The sequence below is a fragment of the Rhinoderma darwinii genome, chromosome 5 (assembly GCF_050947455.1).
Source record: "Rhinoderma darwinii isolate aRhiDar2 chromosome 5, aRhiDar2.hap1, whole genome shotgun sequence".
NCBI lineage: Eukaryota > Metazoa > Chordata > Amphibia > Anura > Rhinodermatidae > Rhinoderma > Rhinoderma darwinii.
This window is the reverse complement of record NC_134691.1, coordinates 170,285,334-170,298,508: the sequence shown is the minus strand read 5'-3', so window position 1 is coordinate 170,298,508 and position 13,175 is coordinate 170,285,334. Positions and strand designations below refer to the sequence as shown.

At 42.9% G+C, this 13,175-nt stretch overlaps 1 protein-coding gene across 1 annotated transcript in view; it reads right to left on the bottom strand.

Annotated features, from left to right (window-relative positions):
* LOC142651718 (cadherin-9-like) overlaps positions 1–13,175 on the bottom strand; it is a 166,312-nt gene that overhangs the window by 115,871 nt on the left and 37,266 nt on the right. The gene's annotated exons all lie outside the window — the stretch shown is intronic.

Genomic DNA, 13,175 nt, shown 5'->3' with positions numbered 1-13,175 from the left:
GTTGCTTAAAGACTATGTACACATTTGAAGGCAATTTATTGCTATTTTTTTTTTAAATAAATCAATGTTTAATATGATTTTGAACAACTTTTGAATTGTTTTTTGAGAGCTTCTATATATCCTGTATACATAGTAGCTATATCTTGCTGTCAAAGCAAAATCTGTCAGGTCAGCTGGACTAACGGCTTCAGGTAGGCGCTGATCCTGTGTCTCTGAAATGCAGGATCACGCTGTTATCGTTCATATTGTTCCTGATCACATCGTTCATGAACTCAGATAGTATTGATTACAGCTGGATCCTGCGTTCACCGAAGCTGTTAGTCCTGCTGACCGGACAGATTTGTCTTTGATGGCAGGCCATAACTTCTATGTATACAGGATACATAAAAAACAGTATCTCAAAAAGTAATTAAAAAAAAAACAATTCAATAGTTGTTCAAAATCAAATAAAGCATTGATTTTTTTTTTTTAAATTGCCTTCAAAAGTATACATATCCTTTAATCTTTTCTATTTTACAAAATAATGTGTCAGCATGAAACTAACCCAAAATGTTCTAACATTTGTATCAAATGCTGCAAAAATATGAGAGGCCTTGTCATGGTTAAAAAAAAAATATATAATTTGAAAAATAACTAGCTTTATAGTCTTTATAACCTACCCTGATTGCTAAAGGTTGCATTACTAAGGCAAATACTGCCGTGGAACGGCAACCCTGTTTGTACCTCTTTTAACCCCTAATGACCAGGCCATTTTGCGTGTTAATGACCAAGGATTATTTTTTGTTTTTTCACGGTCGCATTCCAAGAGTCGTAACTTTTTTTTATTCCGTCGACATAGCCGTATTTGCGGGACGAGTTGTATTTTGTAATTGTACCATTTTTAGATACATTTAATATATAGATTAACTTTTATTAACTTTATTTTAGGAGAGAATTGAAAGTAAGCAGCTATTCCAGCATTGATTTTCACGTTATAAATTTACGCCGTTTACTATGCAGCGTAAATAACATGTTAACTTTATTCTATGGGTCAGCACGATTACGGGGATATTAAATATGTATAGGTTTTATATGTTTTCCTACGTTTGCACAATAAAAACCCTTTTAGAAAAAAAATTACTTGTTTTTGCATCGCCGTATTCCAAGAGCCATAACTTTTTATATTTCCGTCAATATGGCCGTATGTGTGCTTGATTTTTGCGGGCCATGGTGCACTTTTCATTAGTACTATTTTGGGGTACATTGGACTTATAGATTACATTTTATTTAATTTTTTATGGGGGAATGGGAGAAAAGAGTGAATTTTGCTGTTGTCTTTTGCGTTTTTTTTGGACGCCGTTCATCCGGAGGTTTAATTAATCTGTTCATGTCCTGACGATCGTGGGGATACCATATATGTGGCACTTGCTGAAGGCAGACCTGGGGGCCTTTGTTAGGCCCCCGGCTGCCGTGGAAACCCGACGGCGCCCCGCGATTTCTTTGCAGGGGCGCCCGATGTGGTGACAGAGGGAGCTCCCTCACTCTGTCAAACGCATTAGATGTCGCTGTCGCTCCGATTCCGGCAGTTGCAGCAGGAGCCAGGCTGTGTATAATAGCCGTGCTCCTGCCGCTGATCGCGTGGGTACACTGGCAGTACCCACGTGATCAGAGGACGGATATATCCGTCCTCCTGTGCGAACTAGCAGCTGCAGAGGACGGATATATCCGTCCTTCAGCGTTAACAGGTTAATACATTTATTGTTGAGATTCTTAGCTTCCACTAATAAACCCTACTTCTGGTTTTCAATACAATATTTTTAGAGCCTTTATAAAATTCTCCTCTAAACCCCATTTATTTTAAAAAGGAAAACATATTAGGGGGAATTTATTACTAGTTCTAAGCCTTTACAAAAGTCTCAACTTGCACACAAAAAATATTGACTTTCATGCTGTTTGCGTCGCTTACTGCACCTTCAAAGTAGTGGGCAGAGTTTAGCATAAGGGGTGAGGCCACCTGCAGCCTGACAAATTTACTGTAATTTATGCCCAAAAACTGGCATAAATTATAGTGTATATCTACACCTGCTCATAGATGGTTTAGATTAGAATTTCTGGCACGCGCCTCCTAATATATTAGGGGCATCTTACTGCAGCGTTGTGTTAGGTTAAGATTGGCGTATGAAACGCCAGTCTTAATAAATTTCCCCCACAGTGTCTACAAACAATGTCAAAAGCTTTCTCCATATTTAAAGACAATAAAACTGCCAACATTTTTACATTTTTAATAGCTGCTTTCAAGTTCAAATTCCACTTGGTTTTTATCCTACAGAACTCCCTAGAATCATATTTAACCTTTTTGCCAAAATTGCACTGAAGATTTTTAGATTCAAATGTAGTAAAGATATAGGTCTCTAATTTATGACAGCTGTCTGATCCATTCCTTTGGAATTACTGTAATAGTAGAATCGAAAAACTCTTTATTTTACGTGTTCTCCTTAAGATATAGTTAAAAACTTTATTAATATAACGGCACAAAAGAGATCCAAGTTTCTTAAAATATCCTGCTGAGAGCCCAGATGCCTTTTCCCACTTTCAACCTCTTAATAACATGTAGGACCTCCTTCTCACTAATATCTCTATTTAGCTGTAGCATTATTTAATCTTTAATCCTAGGTAAACCGTCCCTGTAATGACGGGATAGGGAGATGGACAAGTGAGCCCTAATCTACCCGCAACACATGCCCCTGCCTACTTGCACGGCCCGTCCTAGGTCCCTACACTCAATATGTGCATGCCAGACAACACAAGACAGGGTACACAGAAGAGAGGGAAGTGGGACAGTTGTCCACGGCAAACCGTGAGCAACAGGAGTAGTGAACGAGCCGAGTCAAATCAGGAGAGTACGTAGTAACAAAAGCAGAAGAATAGTGTCAATCAAGCCAGGATATGAAGCAGGTCAATTGTAGGTAGCAGGTAAAGCAGAGCCAGGAACCAGAGAGAATCACAGGCACAGGACAAGCAGCAAATGCAGGTATACATAGACCAAGGGCAGGATCTAGAACCGTCTGGCCAGGCTGTGATAGGTTCTCAGCCTGAGTGGTAGGAGAACGAGTCATTCTAGCAGAGCTAGGCACAGATGCAGGCTCATTAACCATGGGCGTCGACACATAAGCTGTGTCCGGCAAATCCTTTACAGTACCCCCCCCCCACTTTATGAGGGGCCACTGGACCCTTCCTAGGTGGACCTGGCTTGTTGGGGAACCGAAGATGGAACTTCCTGAGCAATAACCCGGCGTGAACATCCCGGGCGGGTACCCAAGTCCTCTCCTCAGGCCTGTATCCTCTCCAATGGACCAGGTACTGGAGGGAACCTTGATCAGCCGCAATTTCGCAGACTAAGTCAGAATAAACAGAGGATATGATTATACCTGGGGCAAAACACAAGCAGGATCCTCCTCAGGAAGAGGGCTGGCCATGAAGCTACGTGACAGTGCATCAGCTTTGATATTTTTAGACCCGGCCCTATAGGTGACCACAAAGTTGAATCTAGTAAAAAACAACGCCAATCGAGCTTGTCTCGGGTTTAGCCTCCGGGCAGATTCTAGGAAAACCAGATTCTTGTGGTCGGTTACGACCGTTACCTGGTGCATAGCCCCCTCCAGGACGTGGCGCCACTCTTCAAATGCCCATTTAATGGCTAAGAGTTCGCGGTTGCCAACGTCATAGTTACTCTCAGTGGGCGAGACCTTCCTGGAGAAGTAGGCACAGGGACGGAGATGGGTGAGAGACCTAGTACCCTGGGACAAGACAGCACCCACTCCCACCTCGGAGGCGTCAACCTCCACGATGAATGGCTCCATTTGGTTAGGCTGAATCAGCACTGGAGCAGAGACAAAACACCACTTTAAGGACCTCAAAAGCCTGAACCGCCTCCGGAGGCCAGTGGAGGAGATCAGCACCCTTGCGAGTAAGGTCCGTAAGAGGCTTAGCGATGACTGAGAAGTTAGCAATAAATCTCCTGTAATAATTAGCGAACCCCAAGAAGGACTTTAAAGCCTTCAGGGAGGCAGGTTGGACCCATTCCGCCACAGACTGAACCTTGGCAGGGTCCATGCGGAATTCGATAGGAGTGAGGATTTGACCCAAAAATGGTATCTCCTGCACCCCAAATACACATTTTTCAGTTTTAGCAAAGAGTTTGTTTTCCCTAAGGGCCTGGAGCACCTTCCTGACATGCTCAATGTGGGAGGACCAGTCCTTGGAAAACACAAGTATATCATCAAGGAACACTACAATAAATACCCCCAGGTAGTCTCTTAAAACCTCATTTATGAAATTATGGAAGACCGCGGGAGCATTACACAACCCAAAGGGCATGACGAGGTATTCGAAATTACCTTCGGGTGTGTTAAACGCAATCTTCCACTCATCCCCTTCCCTGATTCGGATAAGGTTATATGCCCCCCGAAGATCAAACTTAGAGAACCATTCGGCCCCCTGAACCTGATTGAAGAGATCAGGAATCAAAGGAAGGGGATATTGGTTCCTTACAGTGACCTTATTCAAGTTCCGGTAATCGATGCATGGCCTAAGACCACCATCCTTCTTCCCTACGAAGAACAAGCCAGCACCTACCGGAGAAATAGAGGGGCGGATGTAACCCTTGGCCAGGCTTTCCTGGATATAACTCTTCTGAGGCTTTTTTAGAAAAAACATCAGCGAAGTCCTGAATAAACTCAGGTAGAGTGTTCACCTCCTCAGCGAGAGAAACCAAATGAATAGAAAAACAGGAAGTCATGCATTCATTACCCCATTTAGTAAGATCCCCAGTATTCCAGTTAAACGTGGGATTATGCATCTGCAACCAAGGAAGGCCTAAAACCAAATCGGACGATAATCCCTGCATCACCAACACTGAACACTGCTCCAAATGCATGGAGCCAACCATGAGTTAAAATACAGGGGTATGCTGTGTAAAATAACCATTAGCAAGTGGAGTGGATTCGATACCCACTACCGGGACAGGTTTAGGCAAATCAATCAATCAATGGCATAGCTAGAAACATAGCAAATTCCACAGACATAATTTTAGCAGAAGACCACGAAGGCACTGCTGGTGGCAGACCTACCACCAAAAGAGACCTGAAAGGGAAGCAAGATTTTATTAGGCTTCATATATATATAGAAAATACCTGTGCGCCTGTAATGGCAGGAAGGAGGTGAAGGGAACAAGTGAGCCCTAATCTACCCACCGCCCTGTCCCTGCCTACTTGCAACGACCCGCCCTAGGCGACGGGGTACAACTTGGCGGCGGTCCCTACGCTGTCTAAGTGCAAGGGAGTACAAACAGGGAACACGCAAGGGAAGGGGCAGTAGCCCACGGAACGCAGCGAGGAAACGGAGCGGTGAATGAGTCAGTCAGGATCAGGATGTAGTGGAGTATACCAACGAGAGCACGGAGCAGGAAGCAAGCCAGGGGCAAAGCGAAGCAGGATAAGCGGAACTGAAGCAAGGCAGAAGCACGGCAGAAGCAGGCTGGAGCAAGGCAGCAGTGGGGCCAGGAATCCAAGAAGAATAACAAGCACTGAGGAAGAAAACACGGCAGGTATAAATGGACAGGGGGCGGAGCTAACTCCGACTGACCAGGCCGCGATAGGCTCTCCCACTCCTGAGCCTGCCACCCTGGTTGGTGGGAGCCGGTGTCTGTCTAAGAGGTCTGGCCTCAGGTGTCGACTGATTAATCCCGGGAGTATACACAGACGTAGTACCTGGCAGATCCTTTACAGCGCCCTAGCGACCTCCCCGATGGTCACTTAGGCGCGGAAGTTTTCCGGCTGCTTATTCTTACGCCTTGGACAGTCGTTTAATAGGAGCAGGTAAAAAATACTATACACTGCATTGCATAAGTATTGCAGTATTTTGTGCAAGTGATCCAATGATCACTTTTAAGGCCACGTGGCAGAATTTTTACGCTGCAAATGTTAGTGCAGATTCTGGGCATTTACGCAATTACGCAATGAATCTGCACCAACATTTGCATATTTGACAGGTAATTCAGACGTGGCAGATATCACAGCGGACTTGCCACAGATTTGAGTTTTTGCATTGCAAAGGCTGAAATCCGCAGTGAAATTCCACTGCTTCTCCTCAACATAATTCTGTGGAGGGGAAATTCTGCACTGCAGCCTAATTTCTGCACAGTTAATTTCCGCAACATCTGAACTAAGTTTCCTGAAAATGTATAGGAACAAATGTAAAAAATGGCTGTTGCAGAATTCCACTGCGGACTGTCCGCAGCGGAATCTAACAGCAATTCTGCCATGTCTGAACGTGGCCTTAACGCCTAGGCACACCACGATGCAACTGTACGCCCTGGTGGCCAGTGTCTTAGCGCACTGTCCCCGACAGCTGACACTCCACTGTTGTTGCCGATCAGTGGCTCATTGCTGCTGATTTCAGCAGTTTACCACCTAAATGCGGCAATCGCCACATTTTAGGCGTTTCTAGCACATCGGCAGACCTCACAATGAAACCGTGAGGTTTGCCGATGGTTAGCATGGCGACCTTGAGGCCAAACAATGGCCTCCGTATCTGCCATGTACAGAAGCCTATCAGGACCAACCTACAGATAGGCTTTCTGTCAGAGTGACAGGAAGTCACTGCATCATTCCCGATGCACACTGTTGGTGACACTGTCGGGAACCAGGAGGTTAGCTGTCCACGACAGCTGACATTTCACTGTTGCCGTATCATCGCCGCTGATTTTGGCAATTTACCCCTTAAATGATCAATTGCGATCGCTGCATTTAGGGGGCTTGTAAGCACATCGGCAACCCCCATGCAATTGTGGGGGTTGCCGATGGTTTTGATGGCATCTGGAGGCCAGGAAGCGGCCTCCGCGTCTGCCATGTATGGAAGCCTATGTGTGACTGTGACGTCACACTGACAGTTGGAATCCATTACACTACCTAGGTAGTGTAATGTATTCTAGCAGAGATCAGTGCTGCAGGTAAAAAAAGAACGTGTAAAAAGTAAAGAAAGAAGTTAATAAAAATGTTTTAAAAAAGTGTAAACATAAAAGTTGTTTTTTTCCTATAATAAGCCTTTTATTATAGGAAAAAAATGAAAACATTAAAAACCTGTAAACATATTTGGTATCACCGCGTTCATAACGACCCAAACTATAAAACTATAATGTTAATTTTCCCGCACGAAGAATACCGAAAAAAATAAACTAAAAACAATGCCAGAATCACTATATTTTGGTCACAACCCCTCCCAAAATATAGAATAAAAAGTGATCAAAAAGTTGCATTGTACCCCAAAATAGTATCAATAAAAACTACAACCCATACCACACAAAGCAAGCCTTTACACAGCTTTTGTGACTGAAAAATAAAAAAGTTATGGCTCTCAGAATATGGTGACACAGAAAATAAATTATTTTATAAACAAGTGATTTTATTGTGCAAACGCTGCAAAACAAAAAAAAAAACGATATACATATGATATCGCCGTAATCGTACCGACTCGCAGAGTAAAGTAAAACTGTAATTTATAGCGCATAATGAACGCCGTAAGAAATGAAGAATTTAAAAAGCCAAAATCACAGTTTTTTTGGTCACTTCAGCTCTAAATAAAATGTAATAAGAAGTGATCAAAAAGTTGTATGTACCAAAAATGATACCAATAAAATCTACAGCTCGTCCCACCAAAAATAAGCCTTGACACTGCTCAATTGACAAAAAAATAAAAAGGTTATGGCACTCAGAATGTGTTGATACAAAAATGTTTTGTTTTTTTAACAAATAGTTTTTCTTTGTAAAAGTAGTAAAATATAAAAAAAACAATATAAATTTGGTAACACCGTAATTGTACTGACCTGCAGAATAAAGTTAAGTTGGTTTTTTTACCGCACGGTGAAAGCGGTAAAAACAAAACCCAATAAACAATGGAGGAATCACAGCTTTTTCCAAATTCACCCCGCAAATTATTTTATTTTCAGTTTACCAGTACATTATATGGTACTTTAAAAAAGATATGGCGTTTGGAAGGCGGGTAGTGAATAACTAAAATGGAAAAGAAAAAAAGGATCAGTCCTGAAAAATTTATTTCTAATAAAAAAAACAATTATGACCACATGTGGGGTATTGTCATACTTGGGAGAGATTGCATTACAAATGTTGAGCAGCTTTTTCACCTTTATCCCTTGTGAAAATGAAAAAATTCTACATTTTAGTGGACAAAAATGTTGATATTCATTTTCACGGCCTAATTCCACTAAATTCTGCAAAAAAAAACCTGTGGGGTCAAAATGCTAACTATACGCCTAGGAAAATTCCTTGAGTGTAGGCTCCCAAATGGGGTCACTTTTGGGGTGTTTTCACTGTTTTGTTACCTCCAGTGCATTGCAAACACGACATGGCACTGAAAACCAATCCAGCAAAATCTGCACTCCAAATTCCAAATGGGGCTCCATCCCTTCTGAGCTCTGCTGTGGGTCCAAACAGCAGTTTATTACCACATATGGGGTATTTCCGTAATCGGGAGTAGATGCTTTACAAATGTTGGGGTGCATTTTCTTCTCTATTTCTTGTAAATATTACAAATTTCTCTGTTTTTTCAGAAAAAAAGTAGGATTTTCATTTTCATAGACTAACGCCAATAGATATAGCAAAATACCTGTGGAGTCAAAATGCTAACTATACCCTTAGATAAATTCCTTGAGGGGTGTAGTTTCGAAAATGGGGTCCCTTTTTGGCGGCTTCCACTGTTTTAGCACCCCAAAACCTCTTCAAACCTGACATGGTACCTAAAATATAATCTAAAAAAAAGCAGGCCCCAAAATCCTCTAGGTAGTCCTCTGCTTCTGAGTGTTTTGGTCCATTAGGACACTAGAACCACATGTGGGATATTTCTAAAAACTATACAAGAAAAATTAGTGTGCTCACCACTCATTCGAAGTAATGCTTGAGAAAGGTTCTGTGACTAATCGAAACGTCGCTGCTCACTTGAGGTGAATAAATCCACCTTTTTTTCATCTATCTGGAAGTCCTGGTGCCATTATTCTGTTCTATGGTTTTTATGTATTTCAATTGGGGAACTGATTCATCCTCTGATAACGTGCACATGGTCTAATATATAGCTGTATGGAGTGCTGTGTTCATCTACAAGTGGACTGTGTATATATATATATATATATATATATATATATATATGTTTTTATTAAAAATTATTTTTACTTTTTGAGATAAAACTGCTCTGTATTCTCTATACAGAGCAGCTTTATCATTCGCTAAATCCTTCTCCCTTCAGGTCCATGGGACTGATGGGTTCAGTGAAAGCAGGTCCTGCGTGTCTCTGACACGCAGTATCCACCTGTAATCTATCACATCTAAATTCATAATTTAGATGTGATAAATTGCAGTTTGTTCCTGCATGTCTGTCCCTCTGATACTGAACCTGTCAGGTCTGTGGGACTGACAGATTTAGAATACAGAGCAGCTGTATCTCAAAAAGTAAAAATAATTTTTAAATTAAAACTATTTATAAAGTTGCACCTACCATACTGACTGACCTTTTTATGAAAAAATAAAAATTCAAAAGTTTGCATAGCCTTTATGAGTCGTTTTATTTTCTGGGGGTTTGCTGACTTTCCTCCTTCTTTCACTCACTGCCATGACCAGTTCTCCCTTGGTCCATACTTTGCCTTTATTTACTCAGTGTGCTGCTTGACCCGCTTCAGCTCCACTCTATATCACTCCACCACTGCTCTGCTGCTTGCTCCGCTCAGTAATAACTTCAACATCAGGATCCCCCGCTGGACAGGAGGTACACAACACTGCTTGGATAAGCGAGTCAACCCCGAACTTTAGATCCATCACAAGCTTGCGGCCACATTCTGATCCACATTGTATTATGACCTTTATGTAGTCTATTCTGGTTTAATAACTTCATTTCTTATGCTGGTTATTTTTTAAATATTCCCCACGAGGTTCACAGTGAAGTAACAACAGTCCTAGTATTGGGGTGTAGTAGTGTCAGCAGGGGGCGGTGTGAACCATTATTGTTAGGATTTGACTTGGGGCTACTCCATGGAGCGGAGTCTAAGGGAACCCCCAGTATTCACTCTTTAACTGCTGTACAGGAATGTGGACTTTGCTGCGGGGGAACCCCAGGTTCCTACCCCCGGAGTATTCTCATTTGGTGACGAATGATGGTGGAAGAGGCAGAGTGGTAAACGTAGCAATAGGTCTGGGCAGGGGGCAGAGGTTTAGCGTGATAGATGTTGCAATAGGTCTGAGCAGGGGCAGGAAGCAGGCATGGATCATCAGAAACTGGCAAAGGTCGGTACACAGGAATTTCAGAAGAAAAGAATGTGAGGAACTAGTAACACACTAGCAGGAAGAGCTTTATAGCAGAGTCAGGTGATAATTTCAAAAGAGAGCGGAGTGTGTTGGCAGACACAGAGGCAGACAGAGAGGAGCCTCGTCGGACAGGAGGACGCTAGGCAGTGGTGAGTAACCGGCGGGAAGCGGGGAACATGACAAGTGATACTATATTGATTATATTATTTGCATCTCAGATGTTCATTTTAGCATCATTGTAATTAACCAATAATTAGGGATATCTAATGTACTACTTAATAATATTTTTTTCTTATTTATCATATTAATATTTTGTATTCTTGTATATATTATGTTATAGAAATACTACTGAGAAAGATCCAATTGGACTGATATATCAGGTGGTAACAAAGTGTATGTACTAATATATCAAGCTTCTGAATGTTTAAACCTGGATTTCACATAACGTCTAATAAAATATGAATTGAGCATCAAATATTTTCAGGGCACTCAAGGCCTGCTCCTGCCGGCTCAGTATCTGATGCTAATGGAAGTAGGCCTCCATCATTTCAAAGTTCTTGCTAGAAGTTGGTGCTGCTGCTACATCGATGCTGCTCTTTTTTGTAGTAGTGAGCATGAGAGACGATCAATGATGCAGTTGGGGGCCCAGAGCAGAGACCTCATCATCCGAGAAATCCTCTTGGTGGTCTACCTGGACTCTGTTCACAGTAAGTATCCACTATTTGGAGTAGAGAGATGTCTGAAAGTAAATAAGCTTGGAACCTGGAAAAATATCCACTATTTTGCCTTTGGAGCGAGGGTAAAAAAAAAATGACTGTCCTGTAGTCAATATAGTCTTTAATGGCTTGGATGTCCTTATCACCTCACAAGCAGGCAAGCATAATTGGCCCTGAACGACAGATTTCTGGATGACAGTAGCGCAATCATGTAATCCCAGCAATCTAAGGGCGGGTTCACACATGGCGGAATTTCACTTAAATTCCGCTGCGGACACTCCGCAGCGTTAATCCGCAGCGGAGCCGTTTCTCCATTGACTTTCACTTTAATTTAGCAGTGTTCGTTTACACGATGCGTACAATTCCGCTGCGGAGCATAGGCTGCGGAGCGGAATTTGGTGTCCGCAGCATGCTCTGTCTGTTGCGGAGCAGTGGCGGACTCATGGCGGAATTTCTCCATTGACTTCAATGGAGATTCAAAGTTCCGCAATGAAGTCCGCAGCTGTCATGCACATGTCATGTGTGCTGCGGATACGTCTTGCTTTTTTAACTTGACATTTCTTCATTCTGGCTGGACCTATGTATTTCTAGGTCTACAGCCAGACTGAGGAAGTCAATGGGGCTCCCGTAATGACGGGAGCGTTGCTAGGAGACGTCAGTAAATAGTCACTGTCCAGGGTGCTGAAAGAGTTAAGCGATCGGCAGTAACTGTTTCTGCACCCGGGACAGTGACTACCGATCCCAATATACATGTATCTGTAAAAAAAAATGAAGTTCGTACTTACCGAGAACTCCCTGTTTCTGTCTCCAGTCCGGCCTCCCAGGATGACGTTTCAGTGTAAGTGACGGCTGCAGCCAATCACAGGCCAAGCACAGGCTGCAGCGGTCACATGGACTGGCGCGTCATCCAGGGAGGTCTGGCTGGATGCCGAAGGAGGGACGCGTCATCAAGACAACGGGCGGTAAGTATGAATTTCTTTTACTTTCACTAGGGAAAGTCTGTCCCTTCTCTCTATCCTGCACTGATAGGGAGAAGGGAAGCACTTTTCCCGCAGTCCGCAGCAGCTAGTCCGCATCAATTTTCTGCACATTTTGTGCAGATCCGCAGCCGTAATCCGCAACCCGGATTAGGTGCGGCATTGATGCGGACAGTTGCGGAGGAATTCCGCCATGTGTGGTCATGCCCTAAGTCTCCCTACTCCCTTCCCATTCAGCATGTCTGTTGGTGATGCTCTCTCCTTCACATACCCTCACTTTCCCCTTTTTTTATCATGAATGACAAACTGATAATTACCATCTCTAACAAGGTGGCGTGGAATGACACTGCGAATGGGATTTCTTTCTCATTATGCCGCCTCAAAATAAGGCACTGCTGGAAAGGATGAATGTGTAGCTAGATGTAGCCAAAAACGTAGCTAGATGACTGTTAAGTTAACTTAATTTGAAAGGCTAAAGGACTACGGCATTTTGTGGGACAGTAATTCCTACCTAGAACTTTTACCTAATCCAGCAGCAGTCAAAGCTCTTCTGGCAAAAACAGCACACATTGATGTGGAAGATGAAGTGCAATCCCAGAGACCTGATGTACTTGTGGAGGTGTAGGAGGATGAAATGCATGGCTGTAAGACCAATGTGGGTCCCAGCACTGTCTTGCCTAATCTGCTGTTTCGGCTACTTTCATTCGCAAATTGCTGCTGGGGAGTATGAGATTAATTCTGTTCACTAAAGGTGCACTCACACGTGGTGGATTGACATTGTATTTCCGTAGCATAAACATACACTACAGAACACTTTAAAATGTATGCCCATGGGAAAAATATTTCACATTACAATGGACTGTGTGGCGCGATCTACAAAGGGTTTGTGTTGCGCTACTTACAGGGGGTGCACTTTCTATGTGGGCACTGGCACTTTATATGTGGGCACTATCTACAGTGGTCACTGTGGCACTATCTATGTTAGCACTGGCACTGTCTACAGTGGGCACTGTGGCACTATCTGCAGGGGCAATGTGGCACTTCATCCTTTTTTTTTTTAACGGCCATGAAAATGGGTGGAAAACGGCCTTCAAAAAATGGTCATAAGGCCGGGAAATGTATGAAAATTTGGAGAC